Raw genomic sequence first — 12,634 nt, forward strand, 5'->3', positions numbered from 1 at the left:
ACATATATCTTACGATACTTGCAAATATGAAAGCTGTTTCGTTTTTTAGTTAAGACAGATTTGTGGGCAAAGTTTAAAGAAAATAGATTTTTCTTTTTACAGAATATGGCTTACTTTGAATCAATGAAAAATATTTTTGTCATTCGCCGCTCCAAGTCGCTCGTGCGTGACGAACATCAGGGAGAGTTCAAGTGCTGTTATTTTTGGTATTTCTTCTATTGTAGGCAATCTTTAGGATAAATACTATTTTTCTAAAGTCTCAAACGTATAAAACTTCAAAGCTAATTTTACCGTGTTGTCTTTGCCTAAAAAATATACAAATTACTCTATTGCATGTTTCGTGTCACGTGTTTCAGTTGTTCTTTTCAAAGCCGCGGAATTGTAATTTTGTCGACCTTTGATCGACCTTTGTTAAAAACTGCTACTAGATCCTACACTTTTGAAACCATAAACCTAAAATTCAACGACTGGACTCTCTTTGGCTAAGATATCAGAAGATTTGAAGCACTACCGGTCAGCTTTTTTCCTCACTGAATTTGGATTATGTTAGCCTTTTTCCTAAATGAGAAAAATGTGTCTACTTAATCGAGGCTCAGCTGGCTCAGAAATAATCAGAGATAAAAATACTCACTATATTTCAATAAAGGAAGAGTCAATCTATGCAACTAAGGTAAGGAAAGATTTACAGCGGTTGAAACGTCTGGGTAGCAAGAAGCTGAAGAGCGTGAAATTTCGGATTGTCGAGAAGTGAAATTTGAGCTTCCGGTACGATTACCGTTATTCGTGGTTTTCTGCCGTAAATTTGAATATTTCGAAAAACTAACTTCATATCTTTCAGTTACATACCTAGGCCTACAAATTGACAAAGTATGAGTTTTTGCACTGTGGCCAAAATTTCTTTGATTTCTTTGATTTTTTCTGACCATGACACTTAATATGTTATCTAGATACTTGTTTTGCTGTAAAATTGCATTAAACTGCTTAGAAATCTTACCCTCGAAGGGAAATTAGCATGTATTTAGAGAAACTCTCTTGATTAGAAGCAGCGTTTTGGATTTTTTGGAGCAACTTTCGAGCAACTATTATTTTCAGAAGCAACTTTTATGGATTTTTGAAGCAACTTTTGAGCAACTTTTTGAGAAATTACGGGCAACTTTTTGGGAAATCTCGAGCAACTTGTGGAAAGCCCTAGTTGTGATAGATATGAAACTCGTTTTTTTTTCTTAATAATTACTTTACTTTGGTTTTTACAGGGATGTTAGCCACAATAAAATAGAAGTGCTGCCAGAAGGAATATTCCAAAGCTTGCAACAGCTAGAATATTTGTAAGTACATACATGTGGCAAGTATTTCAAGTTGAAGATTCAAGGAAAAATGTCTTCAGAACTACATCTAAAAATTGTCACAGTAAATTTGTTATCGATGGATACTTTCCCTTGCAAGTGGCAGGTTATTTATGTTCCCCTTAATCTTAAATTTCTTAATGGAGAGTGATTCTCCAATCTTGTACGTAGTTTAGCGCTTTTCCTGTTTTTATTCTTTTGGGCACTACTCCAAAATTTACAGTTACTGCTCCCGATTATAACATTATACCAACCTTGGGCGGCCCTTACTTGATAACTTTTACATAGTGTGCACGGGGTAACCTATCAAAAGGTGTCGCAACCAGAGATTACAGATATTGCGGAATTAGGGCTAGAAAGGTTATTTTTACGGCAGACTACCGTATTGTTTCGTAAGTAACGACACTTGCTAATGTTGTGATGTTGGTCCACAACATAAATAAAACGGTAATTACATTTGTAACGATGATTACAAATGAATTAAAACAAAACAACACACAGTGAGGGGCGACAAAAATAAAGAAAAACAAGTAATACAGCGAAACATGGCTTACCAATTGCTGGAAGGAAACAAGGTCGGGGGAACTGACTGGAAACTTGACACGAAGTGAGAGAGAAAAAGGCCGCACGAATATAAAGAGCAAATTAGTATACGGCCGGCGAAAAATATAGGCATGCAGAATAAACATACAAATTATATAAAGCAAATATTACAATTTGGTAAAGTGGCGCAGCAGAGACTGTCACTCGCGAATTGGCCTGCTTAGCCACTCGCGTAGGTGCAGATAAAACAAACTGGACGCTACACCATCGTCTCTCGTAAACGGAAGGATGCCAACTACGAAAGTGACGAAATTATAACAAATACGAACAAATAAATGAAAGCAAATCACGAAAAGCCACAACAGTAACTTTTGGATTAAACAGCGTTTTTATGTCCTACTTTGGAGGGGTTGTTACAAAAAACTAGCATATTAGCCCTTAAATCTTCCCTTCTCGGGCTAATATTTGTTTTAAGGTTATTAACTTTCCGCGGGGCAACTATCAGCCGATAGTTCCTCGACAGAAACACTCTATTGTTTAAACAGAACATACCGTAATGATTTGATTTAGCGCCCTCCTTCCAGTAAGCGCCCCCTTCGAATGTATTTTTGTCAATAAGCGCCCCTATTCCAATAAGCGCCCCCATTCTAATAAGCGCCTCCATTCTTATAGGCGCCCATATTCTAATAAGTGCCTCCATAAATCTTTGGGAGTTAAACGTCGAATTTCTTCTACTCTTTGAGCGATGTACTGCTTCTATACTCTTTCATTTTTGATCCAGCAAAGAGCGGTTGTAGAATCACTCCAGAGAACGGTAGGGTATTCAGCTCCAACAGACTTTAACTTGTTAACAAGACGGGCCAAAATTAATGCTCCTAGTAACTCCAATCGAGGAATTGTCTGCCTTTTGATAGGAGAAACTCTCGATTTTGAAGCGACCAATTTAACTTCGACTCGACCATCGCTGTACGTGTTTCGAATGTAAACCACCGCGGCGTAGGCGCGTTCTGAAGCATCACTGAAGCCATGTATCTGAATGGTTACTGGTTGTCGCGAGAAATAGCATCGAGGAATACGATAGCTGTCAATGAACTTCAGATCTTGGAGAAACGATTTCCATCGGTTAAGCAAAGTTCCTTGTAATTCGTCGTCCCAATTTGTTTTGTTGATACAAAGTTCTTGAAACAAGATCTTCATCTCTATTGTTAGAGGCGTCAAAAAGCCCATGGGGTCGAAGATCTTGGCCGTAACCTTGAGAACAGATCGCTTGGTGAGAGGAAGTCAACTCGCAAATGAGCAAAGGTCGGAAAAACTGAAGAACATTTCGTCAGTGAGAGTGTTCCAGTTCATTCCTAGAATTTTAATCACTGTATCCTCGTTGTCAGGAGTCGCTGAGTCACAACCAACACTCGATTTAGCGAATGATTCGTAATCTTCTTTGTTGACATTCATGACTTCCTGTTGTGTGTTTGTTGATCCTGGTGAACTTTCAAATTTCGCAATTTCCATTTGTAATTTTCTCGAATTGGATCGCCACTTTCTGAGATTGAATCCTCCACTTGACATAACTTTCTTGCATCTCTTGTAAACAGCGAGACCTCTTTCCTCGTCTGACTCCCCCGTTAACAGGTCGTCCACGTACAGAGATTGTTCCAATAATTCAGCAATTTCGGGGTCACTTTGTTTGTTGAGCTGCAAGTGATGCAAGATTGTCGCACCCAAAATAGCAGGCGAGGGGCGTAACCCAAACACCAGCCGTGTGAACTTGTATTGTACAATCTGCGACTTATCGGAAGTTGGGTTTCCAAACCATAAAAATCGAAGAAAGTCTCGATGATCCTCTTGAATTCCCACCATAAGGAAGGCCTTTTCAATGTCAGCTGTGATACCGACAGGGTTTTTCCGAAAGTTCGCTAGCATATTGAAAACATGTGGAATGTGATTTGGCCCAGTTTCAAGGCAATCGTTGAGTGACTTCTCTTGTTTACCAGATTTCGCAGATCCATCGTACACAATTCGAACCTTCGTAGTTTCACGATCCTTTCTTACGACTGCATGATGAGGCAAATAATGACTTTGCGCAGCGTTTTTCTCGTTTGAATCTTCGTTCGGCACTTTCTCGATTATCCCCTTGGACAACTGGTCTTGAATGATTTTGTCATATTCTGCTAATAACTCCGGGTCTTTGCGCAGCTTGTGATGTAAAGATCTTAGTCGAGATTCGCACAACAGATAGTTGTCGGAGGATAGCGGCAAACAATCTTCTTTCCACGGTAATTTGACTTCGTATCGGTCTCCGCTCCATGCAACATCGATTTTGAATGATTCGTCGGTTTCGGTTTCGGGTTGAGCCAAATCCTTAATGCCAATTGCTTCAGTCTCCCAAAAGTCCTTTAGAGTGTTCGTGAGAACGTCGTCTTCGTTTCGGGCAAATAGAGCGTCATGGCCTTCGATTATTAAATTTGAATGCGAAACATAACTTCGATCGAGTGTTCCATTGACTGGACCGGACAGCAGCCAACCGAGTTTGCTTTTTACAGCAATAGGACCTTCGTCTCCTCGTCTTGTCTCCCCCGTTACAAAATCCCAGTAATAATCGCAGCCGATCAGCATATCAATCGAACCTTCGGCATCATACGGCTCATCCGCTAGCTCCAATCCATCCAAATGCGGGTAGTTTACTGAGACCTTTCCAGGTAGAGGCGAACAAATAACGGGGAATGTCAGAGCAGAAATGTTAATGGCATCATCGCTTCCTGAAGACTTTCGTATTTGTAAATTCACCACATCGCAATTCTGCTTCTTGTACCTTGCTTCTCCAAATGTGTTAAGGTTGAGCTTTTCCTTTTGTAGAGGCTTCAGTTGTAACCTTGATCGCAGATTATCTGTAATGTACGACCGCTGGCTGCCATTGTCGAATAATACACGGATTGTGGTCGATTTTGTTCCCTCGTCGTTTGTGGCGATCGCAGTGGCCGTTTGCAACAAAACACTTCCCTTGTTACTGGACGTCGAAGTTGTTAACTGAGTTGTTGGGGTTTCTGCATTAGCCGTGTTGACTCGTGTGGCGTTGCCATAATTTTGAACTTGTGTCTCCGGTTCGCTTTGAGGCGAATTTTCCTTGGGAGTTGGTGGCTGAGAATTCAGTGGTTCACCGGGTGATTGTGCTTGACAAATCGATTGATGATGCCTTCGCTTGCAATTTCTACAACTCTTGTCGCACTGATCAACTAAATGTCCCTTCTTCAAACACATAAAACACCTTTTGTAGCGTCTAAGAATGTCTCTTCTGGCGTTGATATCTGTTACCTTGTTGCAAGAAGCTGAGAAATGTCTTTCAGTGCAGTAAACACATTTGGGAACAGTCGATTCTGGCTTTGAAGTGGCACCAAAAAAGGCTCCAGCTATCGGCAACGGAGGTTTGGGGGGCGGTGGACGCTTAACTTGCTCGGTCGCGGACTTTATCTTCTCGCTAATCTCTCTCGCTTCAATTTCACTTTGTATAAGATCAAGCAAGGACTCGATTTCCCAAACGTCTTGAGACGTATTTCTCGCCACTTGTACGCGAATTTCGGCAGGAAGTTTCGCCATAATGATTGGAATAAGTAAGCTGCCATACTGATCCGACTTGACTCCCAGAGCTTCAAGTCCCCTGATGTTTACGCTTATTTTGTCGTACAGAAAACGAAGTTGGCCTGGTTTATCCACCGTACAGATGTTCAGTTTAAGAAGCTCTTCCATATGAGCGGAAATAAGCTGTTGCGGTTTGCCGAATCTCTTTTTCAAGATGTCCACTGCTGACTCGTAGTTTTCCTCTGTTACTGGCAAACCTTCAATCGCGCGTGATGCACTACCTTCTAATAACGAAACAAGATAACTAAACTTGACGACGTTTGTCAACCCAGGATTAGAATGAACTGCACTTTCGAACGTGTCCCAGAAGGTGCGGAATTGTGTAACATCTCCTTTAAACCTACGAAGTGTCAGTTTTGGCAATTTTGTTCGAGCCACTTTTGGAGTTTCTGTTCCAGTTCCCGAGTTTTGCTGCTGTAGTGGTGGACTTGCTGAATACGATCCAGGTGGTGGAGGAGGAATGTAAACATCGTCCGTTCCTTGAGATCCTTGAGATCCTTGAGCGAGGTTAGAGGGTTCACTTGAACTAAGCGGGTTAATGGGCGTTGTTCCTTGTGAAATAGCTTCGATCGCATCCATTACGCGCATTTTTAAATCTTCAGCGTATTCGATTTCCTCTTCGATATCCTCTACCTTGCATACCGCAATGATTTTCTCGTCGAATTGATGAATTAATTCTAATTTTTCCTTTAGAATCCTTTCGATTCGCGCCAATTGATTCCTTGCCTGTTGATCGAGTGGATTTTCACCATGTAATATAGTGTCGGCTTTTCCGATGAGCTTTGTAACAACTCCCTTGTTACCCGCACGCGTCGCTCGCAGTCTTGGAAGTGGATCCTCCTTTGGAAGTTGATCTTCATTCGGCTCAGTTTGATCCCCTTCTGTCGATGTCATGTTTTCCCCAATGTCGTGAATCAGTGCCCCACGTTGGGCGCCATGTTTTGAAGACGCACTGAATTCACGCTTGTTGCTCGATTAAACCATTTATTCCAACTGAAATTGAATCTTCAGAAACTTAATATACAAAACAATTTTAAAACCGGAAAATCAGGTTGTCAATCCACAGGCATCAATCAAGTTGTGTCTGTACAAACAAAACCGCAAACGTGACTTGTGTTACATAACAAAAATAAAAACGTGACTGTCCGCAACACTAACCTCCGGATTATTCTCCAATCTGAGGAAACTAGAAGTTTTGTAAGTTCGTTACCATTCTTTCTTTACATTTTAATTCTTTAAGGGAATGTCGTGGGGATCCGACTATTTTCTTGGCTTCTTTGCACGCTGACGCCATCGCTGTAGTAAAAGGAAAATAAGTTTACATTTGGTGAAGAACATGAACACATTATGTTACATTTCTTTAATAATCTGGTGGTTGTGATTAGGGCTTTCCACAAGTTGCTCGGCAACTTTTTGGCAACTTTTCATGATTCGAGCAACTTTTTCCCCTTAGAACAACTTTTTTCCTCTCGAGCAACTTGTTGCATTTTGAGCAATTTCCAGACCGAAGATCTCCGAAGGTGTTCCGAGTGTTGTTTAAAGGTAATACGAACGTTTCCGAAGATTTACGAAGTTTGCCGAAGACTTTCGAGGAACATCTGAAGGCGTTTCAACTTTCGGTTCATTCTGCATTAAAGCGTTACAAAACTCGTCAGCAAACATGACGTCATCGATATCTTCACAATTTTTCTCAGTTAAAGAAATCCTTGTTATTTAACAAATTTGCCCCTTAATATGTTATCTAGATACTTGTTTTGCTGTAAAATTGCATTTAACTGCTTAGAAATCTTACCCTCGAAGGGAAATTAGCATATATTTAGAGAAACTCTCTTGATTAGAAGCAGCGTTTTGGATTTTTTGGAGCAACTTTCGAGCAACTATTATTTTCAGAAGCAACTTTTATGGATTTTTGAAGCAACTTTTGAGCAACTTTTTGAGAAATTACGGGCAACTTTTTGGGAAATCTCGAGCAACTTGTGGAAAGCCCTAGTTGTGATAGATATGAAACTCGTTTTTTTTTCTTAATAATTACTTTACTTTGGTTTTTACAGGGATGTTAGCCACAATAAAATAGAAGTGCTGCCAGAAGGAATATTCCAAAGCTTCCAATGGCTAGATTATTTGTAAGTACATACATGTGGCAAGTATTTCAAGTTGAAGATTCAAGGAAAAATGTCTTCAGAACTACATCTAAAAACTGTCACAGTAAATTTGTTATCGATGGATACTTTCCCTTGCAAGTGGCAGGTTATTTATGTTCCCCTTAATCTTAAATTTCTTAATGGAGAGTGATTCTCCAATCTTGTACGTAGTTTAGCGCTTTTCCTGTTTTTATTCTTTTGGGCACTACTCCAAAATTTACAGTTACTGCTCCCGATTATAACATTATACCAACCTTGGGCGGCCCTTACTTGATAACTTTTACATAGTGTGCACGGGGTAACCTATCAAAAGGTGTCGCAACCAGAGATTACAGATATTGCGGAATTAGGGCTAGAAAGGTTATTTTTACGGCAGACTACCGTATTGTTTCGTAAGTAACGACACTTGCTAATGTTGTGATGTTGGTCCACAACATAAATAAAACGGTAATTACATTTGTAACGATGATTACAAATGAATTAAAACAAAACAACACACAGTGAGGGGCGACAAAAATAAAGAAAAACAAGTAATACAGCGAAACATGGCTTACCAATTGCTGGAAGGAAACAAGGTCGGGGGAACTGACTGGAAACTTGACACGAAGTGAGAGAGAAAAAGGCCGCACGAATATAAAGAGTAAATTAGTATACGGCCGGCGAAAAATATAGGCATGCAGAATAAACATACAAATTATATAAAGCAAATATTACAATTTGGTAAAGTGGCGCAGCAGAGACTGTCACTCGCGAATTGGCCTGCTTAGCCACTCGCGTAGGTGCAGATAAAACAAACTGGACGCTACACCATCGTCTCTCGTAAACGGAAGGATGCCAACTACGAAAGTGGCGAAATTATAACAAATACGAACAAATAAATGAAAGCAAATCACGAAAAGCCACAACAGTAACTTTTGGATTAAACAGCGTTTTTATGTCCTACTTTGGAGGGGTTGTTACAAAAAACTAGCATATTAGCCCTTAAATCTTCCCTTCTCGGGCTAATATTTGTTTTAAGGTTATTAACTTTCCGCGGGGCAACTATCAGCCGATAGTTCCTCGACAGAAACACTCTATTGTTTAAACAGAACATACCGTAATGATTTGATTTAGCGCCCTCCTTCCAGTAAGCGCCCCCTTCGAATGTATTTTTGTCAATAAGCGCCCCTATTCCAATAAGCGCCCCCATTCTTATAGGCGCCCATATTCTAATAAGCGCCCCCTATTGTGGAGAATAGGGCTTTCCACAAGTTGCTCAAGATTTCCGAAAAAGTTGCTCTAAATTTCTCAAAAAGTTGCTCAAAAGTTGCTCCAAAAATCCAAAAAAGTTGCTTCTGATTGATATAAGTTGATCAAAAGTTGCCCCAAAAAAATCCAAAACGCCGCTTCTAATAAAAAATTCTATAAATATATGCTAATTTTCTTTTGAGGGTTACGGTAACGTAACATTTCTTAGCATTTTTATGCAATATTACAGCAAATAACAAGGATTTCTTTAACTGAGAAAAATCGTGAGATATGGATGACGTCATGTTTGATGACGAGTTTTGTAATGTTTTAATGCAGAATGAGCCAAAAGTTGTAACGTCTTCAGATGTTCCTCGAAAATCTTCGGCAAACCTCGTATAAATCTTCGGAAACGTTCGTATAGTCTTTGAACGACACTTGGATAATCTTTGGATATCTTCTGTCTGGAAATTGCTCAAAATGCAACAAGTTGCTCGAGAGGAAAAAAGTTGCTCGAAGAGGAAAAAGTTGCTCGAAATATGAAAAACTGCCAAAAAGTTGCCGAGCAACTTGTGAAAAGCCCTAGTGGAGAACTGCCCCTTCTGAATTCATCGACGACGAATAGATTAACTCATGAACATTCACCATACCGCACATGAATATATTTACTGCTAAAATTAACAATTCTTTTAAAAGTAACTGAACTTTCAACAAATTGTTACTGTTACAGTTTTGTTTTAAACATTTGGTTGTTTCTCAAAAAGTTAAAAAAGCGCCCTGTCCGGAATAAGTGCCCTATCTCGAATAAGCGCCCTCTCTTTATGTGCCAAAAGTAAATAAGGGCCCCGGGCGCTAAATCGAATCATTACGGTAGGTAAAAACTATAGATTCCCGGTACCCCAGATGTGCGCATTGATTGTTGAGTATCGCTGAACGACTTCGCCTCCATTCTCATTTTTTGTTGTTTTAATGATCCTCGATACGGCGTTACCTTAATGGATCATCCCTTTATCCACATATCTATCTCCCATACCTTATTTCATACTCGTACCCATACCAGAGATTGAAACGTGTAACGCGCGTTCACAGCGTTTGAATATTCAGCTTTGCCAAGTACCATATTTGGAAACACGAAGAGTTTGTTCGTGAATACTTTATACACGTAATGACACACGCAACAAAATTTTCGGTTTTGCGTATATTAAGTTACTAGAATCCGATCTTAGCGCCGTAACTTTCTTTTAGAAACTAAAGAAATTCATTAAGTGTAGCAAAGTAAAGTTCTCCAGACTACTTTTAACGACGATGAAACAGGAGAATTTAACCAAATTTAACTTTACTCAACGAAGCTTGTTCAAAAACAAGATTACGTCATTGAGCATGAGATAGTGCGAGCTGTGAATTTAATCCAAATATTGCAATTTTGATTGGTTAATGTTTTCTCGCGATTTTCTAAATATAGTACTTACTGGAAACGAATATGCAAACGCTTGTAAAATGCGAATCATAGGGAGTTATACGTTTCAACCCTTATGGGTTTCTGCCCATACCTCATCCCCAACCAAAACACTCTGCCACAATGCTGAAACATCTTTTATTTTGCTTAGCCTAACCACAGCCTCTACATTTCACAGAAAGACATAAATGAAGATTACCAAATTACATTTTGGCTCGTCACAAATACTGAAGCGAGAACGCCTGAGTGAAGTGTATTGAAGAGTTTTGTTCTTGGTAAACTGCGCTTAGGTGCAAAGCAAGGCAAGCTAAAATATCTCTGATACCACCCGGCGTCATCACTTTGTCTAACTCGTGTACTGTTTAACCGTTGCCGAGGTCCCCCAGCCAACATGGGCCATAATCGATTCTAATGGTATAACAGCGAGAAGAAGAGAATTAGCGTAGCCACTGCGTATGCTATGCAGAGTCATCCGCCGGTTGCTTAAAGTCCCAGGGAGTTGTTTGGTATAAGAAGACAGACGGGCCAAACGCGAATTTGCATGTTTTCTAGCTCTTCAGACATATGAAAACAAAGTACTTAAGTCGCACTGAATTTTAGAAGAATTATCAAAACTCAATGACATGCGACTGTAAAAGTAAAGCTACAGAAAAAGGCCTCCTGAGAGAAAAAACAAAATCTTCACGTGCAAAAATACAAACTTGTCTATTTCTTCTAGGCCAATAAGAAAAATTCAAGTGAATACACAGACCAACTTTCGGTCTTGTGGCGTGCACTTCTGTGCTTTTTTCCGACAACGTTTCTGGAATTAGCTGTAAAACACAAAAAGGACCAATTGATGTTTATGGCGGGAAAACGTAGGCGTTTATGATAACACCATCACATGACGACCAATCCTGGTTAAAAACGTTTACACCAGCCGATTTTGGGGTGGGAAAAGGTGAAAAGTGGGTTGAACAAGCACCTGCGAGGTCGTGCTGGGCATTCGAGTTCAATGCCATAAGATCTTAAGTATGCCCGGTCAATCCACCGAAAATAAATTGATCACATACAATGTCCCAGCAACGTGGAATTAAAGGTCAAATGAACAGAAATTTCGATTTTTTTTTTATGTTTTGCCCATGTGTTTATTAAGAGCCAAATAAACATATATCGAAGCTTCAAAGTAATCGGACATTGCATTGCAGAGATATTGCAAGTTGAAAAATGCTTTTTTTTAGGTCTTCATAATCGTAGACTGCTCGGAAAAATTGTCGGAAAATTTTCGGAAATAAAAACTTGTGACGTTATAATTGGTGTTTTTGAAGACCACCGCAGACCGATTCCGCAGACCGCACCTTATATATTAAATAAATGTGTTTGGTGACATTTCAAGCAGTTATTTTGTTCTGTTTGGCCGTTTTTCAGTTGATTGTTTGTTGGTTGTTGTTCAGAGACGTGCATTTCTTTAAATAAAATAGCTGAAGCTCAAAAAATAGCTTAAAGTTTTGTTTGCTGTCGTTTTGCATATCATGTGAGACAAAAGGTAGAATGCACGCTGGTATGAAAACAAATCAGGAATCTCTATTGTCCTTTCTCATTAGCATTTAACGTTAATGAGCAGAATTATCTGCACGTGCGTAACTCTGCACGTGCATTTTCAATCTCGGTACATGTCAAAGCCGTTCTCTGTCGAACAACAACGTGAAATGACGAAATTCTGCGTATTTTTGACAACGTCAGCCACTAAGACTACTTTTTGGTTTTTCTATTTGGGGTTGAACGCTCTCTTTAAATATTCAGCGGGAGTTAGTTCTTAAAAGGGATAAATAAGCAGAATATGTCTGGAAAGTTGCAAGATTCTCAGGAAAAATATAAATTCATTTTCCACCAGACGTTGTCGTTGACGTTGCTGTCGTGGTTGCTTGAGCTCTCTATTGTCTTGAACTTTGACAAGCAGTGCCGTCTGCGGAATCGGTCTGCGGTCGTCTTCAAAAACACTAATTATGACGTCAAAAACTCTTTCCATTCCTTCCATTTCAGTGCGCAGTCATTCAAAAACGTTTTCGTGAAGCCTTTGAAAATCTTCGTATTTTTTGCTGTAATTTGTGCTTTGAGGCTCAGAAAGCAACATTTTTTCTTTAATTCACTTAATAATGGATAGTTTTAGTGTTTGGTTGCAATTGGTTAAAATGGCATTTTGAAATTTCTGTTCATTTGACCTTTAACGTGGCAACATCAGACAAACAGCGGGAAGATTCATCGGCTTGGTTAAAACCAACGTAAAACATTGAGAAAGCCAGGTTCTTGCC

At 39.6% G+C, this 12,634-nt stretch overlaps 1 protein-coding gene across 1 annotated transcript in view; it reads left to right on the forward strand.

Annotated features, from left to right (window-relative positions):
* The first annotated feature begins 1,259 nt into the window (after nucleotides 1-1,259).
* LOC144640192 (uncharacterized) overlaps nucleotides 1,260-12,634 on the forward strand; it is a 31,448-nt gene continuing 20,073 nt past the window's right edge. Inside the window, exon 1 of the mRNA XM_078499399.1 lies at nucleotides 1,260-1,325. The gene's annotated coding sequence lies outside the window, so the exon portion shown is untranslated. The remainder of the gene's footprint in view (nucleotides 1,326-12,634) is intronic.

Source organism: Oculina patagonica, unplaced genomic scaffold, assembly GCF_052425735.1.
Source record: "Oculina patagonica isolate OP01 unplaced genomic scaffold, crgOcupat unplaced2, whole genome shotgun sequence".
Classification (NCBI taxonomy): Eukaryota; Metazoa; Cnidaria; class Anthozoa; order Scleractinia; family Oculinidae; genus Oculina; species Oculina patagonica.